This window comes from Crocodylus porosus, unplaced genomic scaffold (assembly GCF_001723895.1).
Source record: "Crocodylus porosus isolate Cpor-Errol unplaced genomic scaffold, CroPor_comp1, whole genome shotgun sequence".
Lineage (NCBI taxonomy): Eukaryota > Metazoa > Chordata > Crocodylia > Crocodylidae > Crocodylus > Crocodylus porosus.
In genome coordinates this window covers 4,233,447-4,250,946 of record NW_017728951.1, presented here as the reverse complement: position 1 = coordinate 4,250,946, position 17,500 = coordinate 4,233,447, and the positions used below count along the sequence as shown (strand labels likewise).

The window sequence follows — 17,500 nt, the reverse complement described above, 5'->3', positions numbered from 1 at the left end:
TTTCTCAATGTGTCATTAATAATATCTCCTTTATCAAGTAGCTTTGAGAGAATTGATGGATTTTTTTTAAAGAAGCACATTTTCTTGTCCTATTTATACTAGATGTACATTGTAAAAAAATCATGTAAATTGCTTTTCATATAATTGTACAGAAGGGACTGCTGAACATAAAGCATAGCAAAGGAAATAGTGTTTGAGTAGTCAATAGTATCTTGTCAAACAAAAAAGGTAAAGCAAGCTTGTATAAATATTGCTGCACAAAATCTTTATGGGACTGAACAGAACACACTTCAGTTTTTTGATGCTTTGTCTTCTGTGATGGTATTAATCAGAATGAAAGCAGTACTTAAGATACCATATGTACCTCATATACTGGGCATTACAGTCAACTCACTACTTTGTAGCCTGTCCTTATAACCAGTTTCATATTGATTTTTTCACTTAACTAGTAGGGTTTACTTATGTGTTCAGTTAAGGTTTTTTGGTGTACAGCAGCATGTAGGTAGCCAGTTTGCCCCTATTGATATTAATTTATTTGTGATGCATTGAAAGGACAATGTATTGAAAGTATGATCATTGTATGAATTTCTTGGCTTCTTAAATAGTTTCCTTGCTGTTATGCTTATCTGCCTTTTATAGGCTTTCTGAAGTGTTTCTCGACAGATTTCTTTACCAATATTGTTTCTGCATGCCCATCTTATTTTCTTTGCAGTGCCTGGATAGCTTGTTTGCAAAGTTTACTTGCCCACAGTATCCCATGGGGCTTGATTCAGGACAGCATGTGCATGCAGCCCTTGAAACCATGTCAAATAGTCCCCAGATCCTAAAAGGTTGGCTACCCCTGAGATAAGGCATCATGTTAAATGGCCTCATTTTTAAAATGTTTATTTTTTATAATACCTGTATGAAATGGCACTTACACTATGAGTGTTTAGCTCATACATATAATTTGTTCAGTTTTTCTGATGAGCAATACATTGGGATAAAAATTAGTTTTAAAAATATTTGAGAGTCCATTTGACCATGTTATTAAGTCTTGCAGAAAATGCTTTACAGAAACTCTTTCCATGACAGTAGATTTAAATGCAAGAAAAGAAATGTTAACATAGAGCAAGTACAAATAATCTTCCAGTATTATATCATGTGTTTAAATAGTTATTTACACACATATTTGTTAGAAAAAGCAAGTGTTCTTTTCTGTTTACATCAAACACCAGCAGTAATAAAAATAATCTTGCTACATACTAAAACAATAGAAGCAGTGCTTCATTTTTGTAATCTAATTAGTGATTTGATGAATGTTAAATTGCTAATTACAGAAAAAATCATGATACTGATTATGACTCAATCTTTGATATCTATAGATACATATCTATATATGTGTGTATATAATGTCATGTATATTACATATACTGATATATAATATATTATATCTTGTATGCAAAGGACACTATAGGTATTCCACAGCGTATTCCACTTGCAAGTTTCAAGCCCTAAATGATTTGTTGATTTTTAGAAAGACCTTACAATATCAAATTATTATATTACAATATTAGGTTATGCCATGCATGTACATAATGCAGTTTTCTCTGCAGTCATATTGGATAGGAGTAGAGGAAAAGAAGAGTTAAAATAGATAAATAACTTGTTTTCATTTTTTTTAATTGAAGTAGATAACCACTTTGTCAACAAAGACCAGATTGGAAAATGTTTGACTGGTCTTATCAGTAGCATTAGAAAAAGAGGTCAGCATTGGGAGGGTTACATGTATAAAGAAAAATGCTGTTGTATCACTTATATGAAGTTTCCACTAAACAAGTGCTATTAAAAAGAAAGAAAAGAGAAGTTGTATGAAGTGTGCCAGAAAGAAATGTGAGACTTCAGTTCCAGTACTTTTTTTTCTAACAGCCATGGGTGCTTGCTTTCAAACACAGTGTTTGTGAAGCAACAGTAAGCCATGGCAGAGGGGACAAAAGGACAGCTGGATTTAGGCTTGTTTTGCTTTGGCCCCAGTGGTCCAGAAGGGGAGACGATAAGAGTTCCAGTACAGTGGATAGAACAGTGTCTGTGACAGCCAGGTGAGCTGCCTGTTTGGATACAGTCCCCAGGGTGTTTCAGGCTCTCCCTGGAAGAGGGAGAAAGGGAGCAGAGCTGACCTCCAGAGAGAAAAAATGGGCCTGATGGGCTGATTCTCCTGTCCCTTATGTGTTACTAAAGAAGTCTGGTAAGGCAGAATTTAGAGCTAGAGGCATGACCAGGGTAAAAAGAGGATTTTTAGTTTTTTCTATGTTTTTTTTCACCCAAAGCAAACCATCAGCTGTTTAGAATGAGGAATTCTCCAAACACCTTGAAACAACAAATGAGGGAGCATTATTCTGTCATTTCTGAATATGAAACCCCTCAAGTAAGAGGTCAGGTTAAGACTGGGGTCAAACTGATTTCTATTAGATTGTATTGCCACATCAGAATTAAATTTTTTTGTTGCTTTTTTCTTTTCCTTTTCTCTGGGGTCTTATTCTGGCTGGCAAGAGGAGGGAGTGCTATAGAAATGATATTCTCAACTTGGATGGGGGTGTTCCGCAGCTTCATGGAAGACTGATTTAGGCACAGCCACAAAGTCAGTCCACTAAAAAATTAGCTGTAATCTTTATTACATTCAGATTGATGCCAATGTAGTATTATGTTTGTTTTACTGTTCTCTGTGGGTGTTGCGGATGCTCTGATCCAACTTTGGAGAAAGCAAACATCATTTACCAATATGTTGTAGATTATTACTCATAGATTCATAGACATTAGCGTTGGAAAGGACCTCAACAGATCATCGAGTCCGACCCCCTGCCCTAGGCAAGAAAGAGTGCTGGGGTCAGATGACCCCAGCCAGATTGCCTACCCAGCCTTCTCCTAAAGACCCTCAAGGTAGGGGAAAGCAGCACCTCCCTTGGGAGCCCATTCCAAATTCTGGCCACGCTTACCATGCAGAAGTCCTTTCTGATATCTAGCCTAAATCTGTCCTCTGTCAGTTTGTGACCATTCTTCCTTGTTACCCTGAGGTGCCCTGATGAACAGAGCATCTCCAGTTCCTTGCTGCACGCTCCTAATGAATTTGTAGGTGGCCACAAGATCACCTCTCAGCCTTCTCTTGCAGAGGCTGAAGAGATCCAGGTCCCATAGTGTCTCCTCATAGGGCTTGGCCTGCAAACCCTTAACCATATGAGTGGCCCTCCTCTGGACTCACTCAAGGTTATCCACATCCTTCTTAAGGTACGGTGCCCAAAATTGGATTAGGTACTCCAGCTGTGGTCTGACCAGTGCCACATAGAGGGGAAGTAGCAACTTCTTAGTTCTATAAGTCATGCATCTGCTGTTGCATGATAAAGTGCAGTTAGCTTTGCTGATGATTTCATCACACTGATAACTCGTGTTCATCGTGGAGTCCACTATGACTCCAGGATCTCTTTCTGCTTCTGTGCTGCTGAGAGGATCATTTCCCAGCCAGTACATATGCTGGATATTTTTACGCCCTATGTGCAGCACTCTGCATTTGTCCTTGGTGAACTGCATCCTATTGTGTTCTGTCCACTTTTCCAACCTGTCCAGGTCTGCCTGCAATCATTCCCTATCCTCCAGTGTGTTGACTTCACCCCACAATTTAGTATCATCCTCAGACTTGGACAGAGTATACTTCTTATCCACGTCCAAGTCACTGATGAAGACATTGAAGAGTAAAGGTCAAAGGACTAAGCTCTGCAGGACCCCACTGCCCACATCCTTCCAGATCGATACTGACCTGTCCACCACCACTCTCTGGGTGCGACCCCCCCCAAGCTAATTTGCCACCCACTGGGCTGTATCATCATCTAAGTTACAGCCTCTTAATTTATTTATGAGACTGGGATGAGATACCGTATCAAAGGCCTTCCTAAAATCCAAGTAAATGACATTCACCTATACTCTTGTGTCTAAGTATTTTATGACCTGGTCATGAAAAGAAAACAGATTAGTTGGGCGTGATCTACCTGCTATGAACCCATGCTGGTTGCATTACTTTTCCCACTGGACTCGCACAAATATAATCCTTAATAATTTTTTCAAAAACTTTTCCAAGGATAGAAGTGAGACTAATTAGCTAATAAGTACTTGGATCCTCCTTTGTCCCCTTTTTGCAAATAGGGACTACACTGGCCCTTTTCTAGTCCTCCGGGACCTCCACCATGAGTGGAGGGAGTAAGAAGAACCCCTGAAGAGAATAATAAGTGCTGGGGCAGGTGCCCCAAGCACGAGTACTTACCAAAGAACCTGGCAGGAGCAGGACACGCGGGAAGCAGGAACAGCCCAATTTATTAGCTCCTGCCAGTTCCGGTTGTCTGCGGGACAAAGAATACTCAAAAACCGCACCCTGCAGCAACTGGAAGCAGAGGAAATGAAAGTGAGAGGGAGATGGACCGGCAGACGCAGAGGGAGCTCCGTGCGGAAAAACTATGCTAAAGAAAAAATAGCGAACATCACCCTGGGAGCGTTAAAGGGACGAAACAAGGAGCTTTCTCCCTCTGAGGCTTGAAGGAGTCTCCATACTTACCTGAAGTGAAGGAGTAGAGTGAAGCAACCGCCAAGACCCAGAAACAAGCAACCATCACAACACCAAGCCTGCAGTTGAAGAAGACATCAAAACCGTGAGAGTAAGGGTACTGCAGGCAAGAATGCTTGTGCAAACGGACCCTCTGAGCCCTGCAGCCCTCTGAAACACTCATGTACTCAGCAAAGAATGGCCTGTCTGTATCCAGTTGGTAATAACTGATTGAGCCTATTAGAAGGGAACTGCAATAGGAAAATCTGAAAAACCTTAGCTAGAGGAAAGGATAACAGCCAAGTAAGAGATTTTAAAGTTAATCCCACCTGTATACTATAATAGTATTTTTTTAAACATATATGTTTAATTTTAGCTTGCTGTTTGTTTCCTGTGGTATAAGCTAAGTTAGCCTTTCTCATTCCTTAATATACATGCTACTAAGTAATTATTTTGTTTGGGGAAGAGAACAAGGATGTAAAATGGAGCATGGTAAGGGCAGAGACCAAGGGTTCTCTTATTAATTTAAGATTAATGAATTCTTTTTTTTCCTATTATTGCTAATATAATATGTAGAATCAAAATAAGAATTTTTTTCATTGAGAATACCAGTCTTATTTTTGTAAACAGAGTCCTTAAGTAATTAAATAGGCAGTAGATGTATTAAAATTAAATTTGGTACAAAAACTCTTCATTTGCATGTAGAAACACACGGATCGCCCAAAGTAGGAAACTTCTATAGGGACTGCATACAGAGGTGTAACTGAGGAGGAGATGGAAAGCAAGTAGTGAAATGTATAGGTAGGTTGTTGCTGTGCTGCTGGTAGGGTTATGAAGAGGTGTTCGAACTTCTAAAAAGGTTTTTGAAGTGTTTTCACACTATTTCTTTTTAATTTAAAACAGCCATAATAGTGATGGAGTGGTATGCTCTCTTGTCAGACTCGTCTTCAACATTATTCTGCATATTCGCATTCTCCATGCTGAAAACTGTTTTATGTGACAGATAAATGAACTGACAACGTATTTTTATTTTTATCATTCTGTTCATTTCATTTATGTATCACTAATTTTCTTTTATTGTCCCTATTATAAATCTTACACTATATTTATATGAGAAGCTTGAGTATATGTCTGACTTCACAAATAATGCAGATATTGTTAGCTAATGTTGAAGGAAGCCTCAAGTGAAATTAATCCACAGTAATTCATAATTATAAATCATTTTCCTTTATATAGATAATAATCATTCTCTTTATCCTTAAAATCTGTTTTCTGTTTCTTTACTGAAGCAAGAGGTTATTGTGCGACTGCAGAAGTATGGACACTAGTTATTAACTCATAAAGCAGTTGCCAGATGCTATTGATAGTGTCCTGTGTCATTAAGTTTGGTCTTGTACAATTTTGCCATCTTGTTTTTGGATGGCATCCTATCTTTCTACATACGTATTACTACTGTTACTACAGATTTTTTTAGAGGCTTTTGGAATTTTATTGCAACTGTTTCTGTATACAATATGCCTAGACTCATGTAACTTAGACCTGATGTGAAAACAGAATGAATCATTCCTTAACTAGCTTAAAAATCCTGTCAGAACGTTTTATTACTTAATGAATATTTCAAGCTACCATGATCGATAATAATGCTTCATTCTATAAATGAAGTCTGTTTTGTAAACGATTTTTTTTAAAAGGCTGCTAGAAGTCTCTCAGATTATTTAACTTTCTATAAAAAGTAAATTAGGACTGTTTCAACGAATAAATGCGATGAGAGCATTTGACTCTGTAGAGTGGACACTTTCATAAAGTCAGAGAAATCTGTCCTACAGCCAAAATTTGAACTATAGATTAATATACTCTGTGTGTTCCTACAGGTTACTTTTCTTTCTTCATCTCATGAGTACCATTTTCCCCGTCAACTAATTGGCATGCTGCCAAAACTAGGTGCTTCTCCTTGATACAAAATTGGAGATCGTGACAGGTCTTGTTAAAGTACTTTATGGCCTGTTTTAATTGTACCAATAAAGATTATAGAACTTTTTAGGTAGGTTGATGGTGTGCCTTTGCCATGGAATTATCCCGCCTAGTTCCCAAAACAAATAGAGCTAATACAATAATTAGCAATAATAAAAAAAACTTACCTGTATATAAAATTAATTGTACCAAAAAATAAATTTGATTTGTGGAGGAATGGAATACAAAAATGCTGTCCCATTTCACTTTTGCATTCTCTTCCATCTCACTTCTATGCTATATCAAGAGCAGCTCACAGCCTGGGTTCATAAACCTATTTGTATTCTGATGGTGTTATTTAAACAGTTTATTTTGTTCTTCTGAATATATATTATTAAGGAATACTTGCCAGCCATTTTGTTCCACAGTGCAGCTTACAAATGTAAAAAAAATTTTAAAAAATCTAAAATAAGATATTCTGTTTTATGGAATGCACATGATTTAATGATTTCAGTTTCATTATAGGAATAAAAAGTTAAGTTTATAAGGAATGAGCATGGAAGGGCTTATTTCTATTGTAAAGATTTTCTGACGGAAAAATATAAGCCTTTTTTAAGTCCTCTTTAGAAAATCAATTATCTCATGAGATCAAGCATTGTATTATTTACAAGCAAAACATTGAGGGGAAAAGTTTCATAAAAAAGCCACATTTAATAGAGAAAGATGTTAGAATACAAGAGAAAATTAGATTTTATATTATTATACCATATTTAAAAGTAGCAATTACCAAATCTGAGTGTACACTTTATCATAAATGGCAAAAATATCTGACTGCATCTATAAGACGCTACAAGACGTGCTGAACGTTCACAGAAATATTTGAAATAGACTTCCTTTTACAGCAAACAATAATATTGAACTGACACATATATTTACAGATCTCAGAATGTACACATTCCATGTCTTTTTCTTTTTTTTCCAGTGAGCTTAGACCTCAAGTAAATGTACAAACTGCACTCTTCCAGCCTTCCTGCAACACTATAAATTTTTTGTTAAGTTTCTTTCCAAAATATACTGTACCTTAGGGTTTTAGGATCTTCTCTATCAAAGTTCCCATAGTGCCCATTTTCCTGAGATCCAGTCTACCCTCTTTGATACGCTAGGGAGAGTTAATGAGCTGCATTTGCCATGTATTGAGCAGAACTCCAGTTGGGGCATAACATGTGGTATAAATATGTGGGGGAGAGGAGAGCCACGCCACTTAAATAGAAGCAAGATACTAGCAGAAGAGCTATAGAACTCTTTAAAGGCAGAAGAATTGGTAGAATCTTCTCGTGAAAGAATTCAGCTATTAATAGATTACTCTAGGGTGACTGCCCTTACATTGTGTAAAGGACTGCTCTATACTATCAGCCTCCTAATGACTGCATAGGGACAGCTGGTATGAAGCAAGGGCATGGCCAGTGGATCTGATGCTATTACTTTAAAGAATAAGAGTATAAAAAGCCCTTCAAACTTTGTTAGCCCCTTTCTAGTATTCATGTAGCTTCATAGACATAACTGATTCATAACCTTAATAGCTCCCCCTCCCACCTCCTGTTGTTCCTTAGCCAAAAAGTCCTAGTAAATAAGCTTTATATATTTATGCATATATAAGGATTGGAATGACCCAGAGTACTATTCAGCTTGAGCTGGCTCATGGGAGAGGCACTCCACAGCTATGGATATAACTTTCAAGCTTTACTGTGGCTCTAATCCATTTCATGACCCGTATGGAAATTTTACCATTAACCATTTCCTGTCTTTCCTTATAGTTGTGAAGTCAAGATCTGTGCTACTGTAGGCAGAATCACTGCAGTCTGTGCTTTCCTTCTCCCATAGGGGTTGAACTATAGGTTCTGTACATCTTTTATAAGGATTGAAGGAAAATTAATCTAGGAAATACCTGCATGGTAGTCTTTGTTTTTGCAGAAAATAATTATTTGCCAGCATCTGTTTTGCTTTGTTTTTTTTTAAATGTCTGCATTCTTGCACGGTTTTGTTTTTCTGTAAGCACCATAAATGGATGTAAATATTTTATATGGTTATCCCAAAACTATTCACAAATAGTTGACCTGAAAGAAACTGAATGGCTTTGGCTGAGGGGCAAAAAAACTGGAGTTTAATTCACAAAACTGCTAGGATATGGGAAACCCACATTTAATTCCCTTCCCTTTCTTAAGGGAGTTGAACATAAATTTACCACCAATAGCTAAAGAACTAGGGAAAAGTACTATAGCTTTTAGAGCATAAGATTTTGGAGATGGGGAGATCTTTGATCTCTCCTGGTGAAAAATGTTCCTTTCTTCTTAAATAATAAAGCTAGAACAGAGGTGATGTCATGTTGATCGAAGTGATCAAAATATTAGCCATTAATTATAGTATGAACATATTTTCAGGGTGGAGGCGCTTCACAGTATGCATATTCTTAAACGTTTTATAATATGATGACTTTGTTAAATATGATCATTTTGACATCTTAATATTTCCAGTTGCTTTTTCATGTAACACTGGTAAAATATAGGAAATGTTCATCTCAATGGTATAAATGGTGTATGACCTATTGTAAGTTATCCTCAAAATGTCCATTATGTTAAGGAAGATTAAAATGTTAAACTTCCTACTAGACTGGCTTGGGGACTGTAAAGTATTCACTTTCATGATAGCTGGATACTGCCCATTATAAATAGTTTTGTCCTCAATACAATATATCCAGTGCATTTTTGTAGTAAAACATGCCAGGTAGTTTTGCTTTGATTGTAGAAGAAGCTACTGGCACACCACAGCCAGCTATATTTGTTATGTTGTCACTGTGCATTAAGTATTAAGTTTTTCAGTAATAAATTAAGAACTATATTTATGCCTTTCTGTCTACTAGAAATCTAATTTTGGAAATACTTAAATTTAACATGGAAATACTTTGTTATTTTTAAAGTAAAAATATTTTTACTTGATTTTAGGATCTTTTGGTTATTCATAATAGAAATGTAAGGAGGTTTATAAAAAAGGTTTATAATTTTAGGTCTGTAATTTTAAAACAAAGACAGCATTCTCTAATACAGAGATTCACATGACTTCCCTCAAGTCAGAAAAATCTGTATGCATGCAAAAGCAACCTCAGGGTTTTTTCATGCTATCTCATCTCACCAATCAGAGTGAATCTATACCAGATTCTGCTGCTTACTGAGTTCATATTGAATTCAAGTGTTCCTAGCCAATGTTGTGGCAGACAGAGTTGATTCCTACAGATGATTGCTTCCGAAGTTTTTAGACTCAGCAGAATTCTAATTAAAGTAAATGATTGTCATTAGTTTCCTTAGAATAAATATTTATTCTCTAGCGACACCTGAAGAAGTGATAACTTATAATAAAGTGCTATATGTAGGTGCCAGGTCAGCAAAAGAAAAATGGGGAGAGCAATACTAACAATTAGAATTTTGAAGCATGAAAGCAACAGCACAAAAAAGACTTGTGAGTTGTACTTGATTTGAATTCAATAAGACAATGCAGACATTTTCAATCAGTGTGCTGGAAATTGGTTACACCACAGCCATTAGCTCAATGAATGTAAAGGGAATCTTTAAGACCTCTCCACAACAAATCTTTAAAAAAAAAAATCTCTATAGTACTTTTCTGTGGTTTGGTGTTTTTTGTGCTAGAAGAAGTTGGTTTTAGGATATGAGGCTTTCAAGTTTGTTGACTTCATATAAAATTAATTTCTTATTTTAGTGTCATACACTATATATTAGGCTGAATTATGCTTCCATCATTGCTTACAAATATATACTTTAAGTTTTCTTTCAATTCTCCCTTTGCTGTGGACTGTTGTGGGTTTTAGAGTTTTCCCATGTATTTTAGGTGTGTAGAATTCTTTGTTTAAATTAACTGTCTGTGTTATGGGCTCCATTAATGTTATTTTAATACATTTATTTTGGATTTACTGGTTACAACAAGAAATATCCTAAGCTTTGATTTCATGTTCTTTTCTCAGAAAACACTCCAGCCTAGCTGTCTCAAGTGCCTGGTTTATTTTCCAAAATCATTTGCTAGGAGATGGAACAGATCTTGCCATATATTGGCAGCATTATGGAGTTAGATTCTTGGCTGAACTCTCTGGAGATCACAGACGATCACACTCGCTCATGGTAAAAGAACTAAAAGTAACACATACTGCAGATTATTTCCAAAGCCACTAGCATTATTTATTTAACAATGAATGAGCACATAAAAAAAAAAAATCTTTAAAACATGGCTCTGAGTGCATAGCGTTGAGCTGCTTCCAAAGTGTTTTGGAAGACTATTAAACCTCAAAAATTCATGTTCAAATAATATTAATGGCCTAACTTACATAAACAAAGCAAGAATATTTCAGGTTGGGGCTAAAATTTTATTTTAAAGACACCGTAAATAACGGAGACCATAGATAGCCTGTAAGATCACCCAGAGTTTAATTTAGACCTGGAAAGGCATTTTAGTGTCATATTTAAATTTCCTTGCTTTTATTTTTTGTCAGACTTCATTACATTCTTTATTTATTTTTGGTAACTAAATAAGTTGTGAATATTTCAGATGCACTTTTTATGACAACCTAAGAGAATATAATCTATATTTTCTATCACTAACTTGTTTTTTTTTTGCTTAAATTCCTAAAGGGACAGAGTTTACTTGCTTTATCTTCCTTCTTTCTCTTAGCAGACAATTTAATCACCACTCCCTATTTCCTGAGATGGAAGTAATCATTTAAAGCTTGTAATGCTTGCTACTTTACAAGAATAAGCCGTAATTTCCTCTAATGTCCAGTGCCGTCTAAAAAGCATCTCATTTGGTATTACTTTTTTCCACAAATCCAGTTTCTAAAAAACAATTTTTTCTTTAAGCTTACATTTTAATAACCCCTATTTTTCAATTCTGCAGTCCACTTAACTTCATTTTTTGTAGCACCATGAAAAACTGTGAGTTCCAGTATTTCAGAGTTAAATTCAAAAGTTGTTTCCAAACAAGAAATTATCTAGCAAGTACACACAGATTTAAGGAAGGAAGAATATTTGGCTTTATAACATTTAAATACATAAATTAAAGTATGAAACGTATTTTATAACTCTTATTATAGTTGTTATCCCAGAGGCTATTGCTTCATTATTTGTGTGCATCATTCCTGCCTAAACTTTGCAATTACTATAGCTAAGAATGTCTTCGTTCTGCCATAGCCATGGCATAGGACTGAACAAGTAGTCTCTGGTATAGTCAAACTTGGACAGCCAAGACAACCGTTAACACTAACCTTTCCATCGGAATATGACTGTGCTACAAACAAAAGGGATATCTAGTTGCTGCTGAACCACACACAAAGAGATCATTATGCTACTAAATTTCATAGTAGCTCAGTGAAAAAACTTCACATAAAACAGATAATCTCAGTGAGCCTTAGTACTCAGAATCAGTAGAAAGGCCATCATCTTGGTTGCCACCATGTGGTGCAGAGAGATCAGTATCGTACGTTGACCCACCTGACAAGTGATTTTTGCCAATTACGATCAGAAGTGGCTGACTACTTTCCCTTTGAGTTCCCCAGAATAGTCATATTTACATGCAAGGATGGGTCAAATTACAAGAGACTGGAGGTTTGTGTCACATATCAGGATTCCAGGGGTAGCCAAGACGCCCCCTGAAAGCTCTGTGACCATGCCTACTCCAACCCTAGGGTGCCTACCCATCTTTCCTGCCACACCTTGATGGAAATAGAATGATAATAGTGTGGGAGGCTGACCTGATCTTACTATAATGACCACCCAGATTGTGGTCATGGACTTGTGGGTACCTACCCCCTGCACATGTCCCATGACTCGCAGATGTTCTGCCAGCTGCTGACACAACCCCCCTTCAGCCCTCAGATCCCTTTCTCTCTCTTGGCCCCTCTCCAGTTGCCAGACCCCTTGGTCTCTCCTCTGGCCCCCTCTCTGGGCCTTCAGAACCCTTGGTCTCACCCAGCCCCTCCTTGGGGCACCAGACCCTTCAGTCTCTCTCCTGGATCCTCTTCAGGGTGTCAAATCTTCTGTACTTCTCTGGCTGTTCTCCAGGCCCTTGGCTCTGTCCGGCCCTGCATTCTATTCCTGGCCCATCAGTGAGGCCACTGGACTCTTATACTCCTAGTCTTCCCTGGCCCCTTGCTGGGCTGCTGGACCTTCAAGGTCTGGGTCCTCCCTGGTGCCTCACTGAGCCTCTGAACCCTTGTGGTCCTGATTTTTCCCTGGCCCCTCACTGGGCCTCTGGACCTGCATAGTCCCGATCTTTCCTCGCAAGTGTTTTCCTGTTCGGTTGTGCTCCGCTAGCCTTTGCCCTCCAGGGGGTCACCCACAAGGCAGCAGAAGCTGAGGCTTTCCAGCACCCCTTCCTTACCTTTCCCTGGACTGCCCCACCACAGGCAACCCCACCACACCAACCAACTCCACTAGGGTACAGTTTTAGGTCTTACCTAGGACTGGTCTTCAAACCTTCCTGGTCTTGCATGTTTCTCTCTGGACTCTCCCATAGATGTCCTGTTCCCCTTCTGGGCTGGTAGGCACTGAGCTCCCCGGCCCTAGCCCCATCTTACCTTTAAATTCTTGCTCTCTGGACCCCAGCTCACTCGCAGATCCCTACCAGCCATTGTCATCTGAGGCTATAACACTCCCTGACCATTCCCTCAGCTGTGGCCCCACAAGGACCATTGTGCCTCTTCTAGGCCCTGGCCCACCTCCAGACCACTCAAGACTCTAGACTCCCAGTCCTGGCAGTCTCTCACAGTGGTCTGTTTCACCCTTCAGCCTTTCCTAGGCCCTGGTCCCAGCATAGGCCAGTCAGGATTCCCAGGGTCAGTGCTCTGTGGGTCCACCAGCTCAGGACCATCCATAGATTGCTTACTCTCCTTGGACTTGCTGGGAGCCCTCCATAGGCAGACCCTTTCTTCTCTGGGCTCATCTGGACCCCTCAATGAACCCACCAACTCTCAGCAAGGGACCTACTCTCTCACTAGTCCCCTGTGCACTTGGCCCCTTTCTTCTCAGGCTAATCTTGCTTCTCCACAGGGCCCAGGCACTAAGCCCTTCTCTCAGGGCTCTCTCCTTGCCCCCCTCAACAGGCCCATAGACTCAGCCCTGCCTCCAAGGGCTCTGAACCCCACATTGGGTCCCCAGGAACCTCCTCCATCCCCTTAGTTCCCACCCAACCCTCCAGATGTCATTCTTCTTGCTGGAATTCAGGGGCACCGGCCTTCCTGCTGGGTGACATTCCTACACCAACTCCCAAGACGTTACTACCAGCCCTGCTCTCAGGGTCTGGGTTTATACCTAGTCTACACCCAGCCCTCCTCCAATCAGGAGACTCCCTTCACACAGGTGACTCCTTTGGTCAGCCTTGTCACACCTGCCAGCCCCCTGGATCAGCTGACTCAGCAGTTAACCTTGATCTCACCTGCCAGTGGCTGGCACATCAAGTGCCCTGCAACTGTTAGTTTGTGATTTCTAAATAAATGTGAAAAAAATTCTGTAAGGGTTGTCACTATTTATATGTGACCTCTAAACTTTGTCTTTAAGTTTTTATGTGAACTTTGTACAGTATAATACACTAGTAAAGACAGATTATGCTGATTTTGAGCCTTGCATTCAAAACACCATGAACTTAAAAAATCTATCTATCTATCTATCTATCTATTTTGCCAAAGGTTACTTATATAAAAAACCCTTTGGCAATCATAAATAGAGCTGTAACTTCTGGGTTTTTTCAAAAGCTCATGACTGTCATATTTACATAGTCTCCAAATTATACGTTTTTTAAAAAAAAACAGTCAGTTCAAATACTCTTTGTAGTAATGAGGGTAGTCCTGGGAAATGAAGTTGTTTCTGTATTTTGGAGAAAATCCTATTTATTTTAAAAAGCATGCAGAGTAGGTGCATTTTGTGGGCTCTGTGAGCACTACCTCCTCACCTTCAGGACAAAATTATATTCTGTTATGTCATTATAAATCAGTGGCAACTTGGTTGACTCTCTGGCTACCTGTGTTATTTACTCACACAATTATCTTTATGTCAGACTTGCAAAATGAAGCTCCTTTGGTCTTGTTAAAAAGCTTTCGTGAGATGAGCTATATGTCCAAATGCTTTCAGTTTCAGAAAATTACAGTAAATGCAAGAACAGTTTCTTGGCTGTTTTCAGCAGCAGTTTGTAGTATTAGTTCTTTCTTTCTGAAAGAAATATAGACAGTTCTTAGAATAGAGAATTGTAGAGACCATAGGAATAATTAGAGAATCTTGCTTACCTCATGAAAATATCTAGTTAGAAGAAATAAACTTGAGCTGCACTATTCTGGTCAAGCAAAGCTTAAGTGAAAAATATCACTGTGAGAGTATTCCTCACTAAGATCTTCAGCTCTGATTCAGGATAGTTTGGTCTCATTAATTTGGGTGCTTAAAATTCTTATCAAGGCTTTTCATATGGTCTCCCACAACATTTTTGCAAACAAGCTAAGGAGGTGCAGGTTGGATGAATGGACTGTAAGGAAGAAAACTGGCTGGATCATCAGGTTCAAAGGGTAATGACTCAATGTCTAGTTGGCAGGTGATATCAAGTGGAGTACCCCAGGGGTCAGTCCTAGGGCTGGTTTTGTTCAATATCTTCATTAACAATGTGGAAGATAGGATGGATTGCAACCTCAGCAAGTGTCCAGAAGTTGGGAATGGTAGATGCACTGGAGGGTAGGGCTAGGATTTAGAAAGACCTAGACAAATTAGAGGATTAGACCAAAGGAAATCTCATGAGGTTCTATAAGGCCAACTGCAAAGTCTAGTACTTAAGACAGAACAATCCCATGCCCCAGTACAGGCTGGGAACCAACTGGCTAGGCAGCAGCTCTGCAGAAAAAGACCTGGGGGTTACAGGGGACACTAAGCTCAATATGAGCCAACAGTGTGCCTAGTTGTGATAAGGCTAACAGCCAACTGGACTTCATTAGCAGGAGTGTTGCCAGCAGGTTGATAGAAGTGATTATTCCCCTCTAACTGGCACTGGTGAGGCCACATCTGGAGTACTGTGTTCAGTTTTGAACCTCGCTTCCTCCCCTACAGAAGTGATGTGGACAAATAGAGAGTCCAGCAGAAGGCAAAGAAAATGGTGAGGGGGCTGGAGCACATGACTTTTGAGGAGAGGCTGAGGGAACGGCTTTTTAGTGTGGAAAACAAAAGACAGAGGGGATTTAATAGTAGCCTTCAACTTCCTGAAGGGGGTTCAAAAGGGGATGGAGCTACATTATTCTCCGTGGTGGCAGATGACAGAACAAGGAGCAATAGTCTCAAGTTGCTGCAAGGGTTTAGGTTGGATATTAGGAAAAACTTTCTCACCAGGAGGGTAGTAAAACACTGGAACAGGTTACTCCCTGAGTTTGTAGAATCTTCATCCTTTTAGAAGTTTTTAAGACCTGGCTTGACAGAGCTTTGGCTGGGATGATGTAGTTGGGACTGGTCCTCCTTTGAGCAGGAGGTTGGACTAGATGGCCTCCTAAGGTCCCTTCCAACCCTAATTTTCTATGATTCTTCTTTTCAGTAAGAACACTTCTTAGCCCTAGTGAGGGCTAAACAATTCTTAAAGCTAAATGAGAGGATTTAGCTATATAATATTTTTTATAATTTTTATTAAATACATTTTAATGCAAATAGCAAAAGTATACTAATACAGCTGCGTGCTCAGGGCAGCTACAACCCATGGGGCAGTGGCAACTTCCAGCAATGCAGGATGGCACATTAAAGACTAACTCATTCAGAAAGGGCATAAGTTCTTTTTGTAAGCTACAGGCTACTTCATCAGATGTATCTGAACAAGTTAGTTGCCACCCTACCCTGCCTTATACCTGACATCACACCAACATAGCTAACTACCTCTTTCTATTCCTGTGACCATTGCAAACTGATACTTACAGATGTTTAAATGTGTGTGTGTATATATGCCTGTAATGTATTGTGTCCATGTCTACAAAATACCCTTACCCAGTAGATCATTTTAATTCACTTAAGAGTATTTGAACAAAATTTTACCTGGTTATGTTTACCTCTACTATAAGTAATAGTAAATTTTCACACTTGTATTCCATACTTGCAGTATACTTAATAAAATAAGTACACTGAATCTCTAAAATAATATTAGAGATGAATCTTCATATTTAGCTTTTAGAATTTTTCAGCCTTCATATACAAAGGGCATCTTTACTGAAAGGAGCAGATTGTTTTGATTAGCTGCACATATTAGAGACTTGTATACTCAGTGGAGCCCTCTTTCAAGAGCAATGCAAGCTTTAAAATCACTCTGTTTGGATTTCATTGTAACCTAAAGTAAATCAGACTAGAGTGGAAATTGAGATCCTACATATATTCAGAAAATAAAATAAGACCCACTGAACCTGTTTGTGTTGCACAGTATTCATGTTGCTTAAATGACACGTGGTTCTAACAAAATACTTGTAAGAGGCTCCCTGCTGTAAGGCTATTAAAGTGGCTGTTTTCTAGTTGTTGCCCCATTAAAAATGTCACACTGCAGGTCTAGAGAACAGCAAAAGCACTTCTCTACCGTCAAGATTGTGACTCAGTACACCAGTGCTTATGCTAGTGACTCAGTCCCTTGTTGAGCCCTGGGTAAGGAGGTGTAGGGGGGAGGAGGAGAGCGATTGGGATACTGTCTGAATCACTAAGGGTCAAACAGGAATTCCTGTGCAGTGTATTTCCAACCTTGATCACCACAGGCAAGGAGAGTTCTCCTCATTGGTGAAGCATGGTAGTTGACCAAAAGAAAAGGAGTGATAAATTTAGATTCTTTTGGCATCTGCAGGTCATTATTGGAATTATAGCAGCTGGCTGCTAGGTCATAAAGTTACTTTGACAGGTTATGAATACTGAGACTACTCTTAACTATTGTGGCCTACTCCAT

General features: G+C 38.9%; 1 protein-coding gene across 4 annotated transcripts in view; it reads left to right on the top strand.

Annotated features, from left to right (window-relative positions):
- Positions 1–17,500, top strand: part of MGMT (O-6-methylguanine-DNA methyltransferase) — a 295,191-nt gene that overhangs the window by 202,678 nt on the left and 75,013 nt on the right. The window lies entirely within an intron of this gene.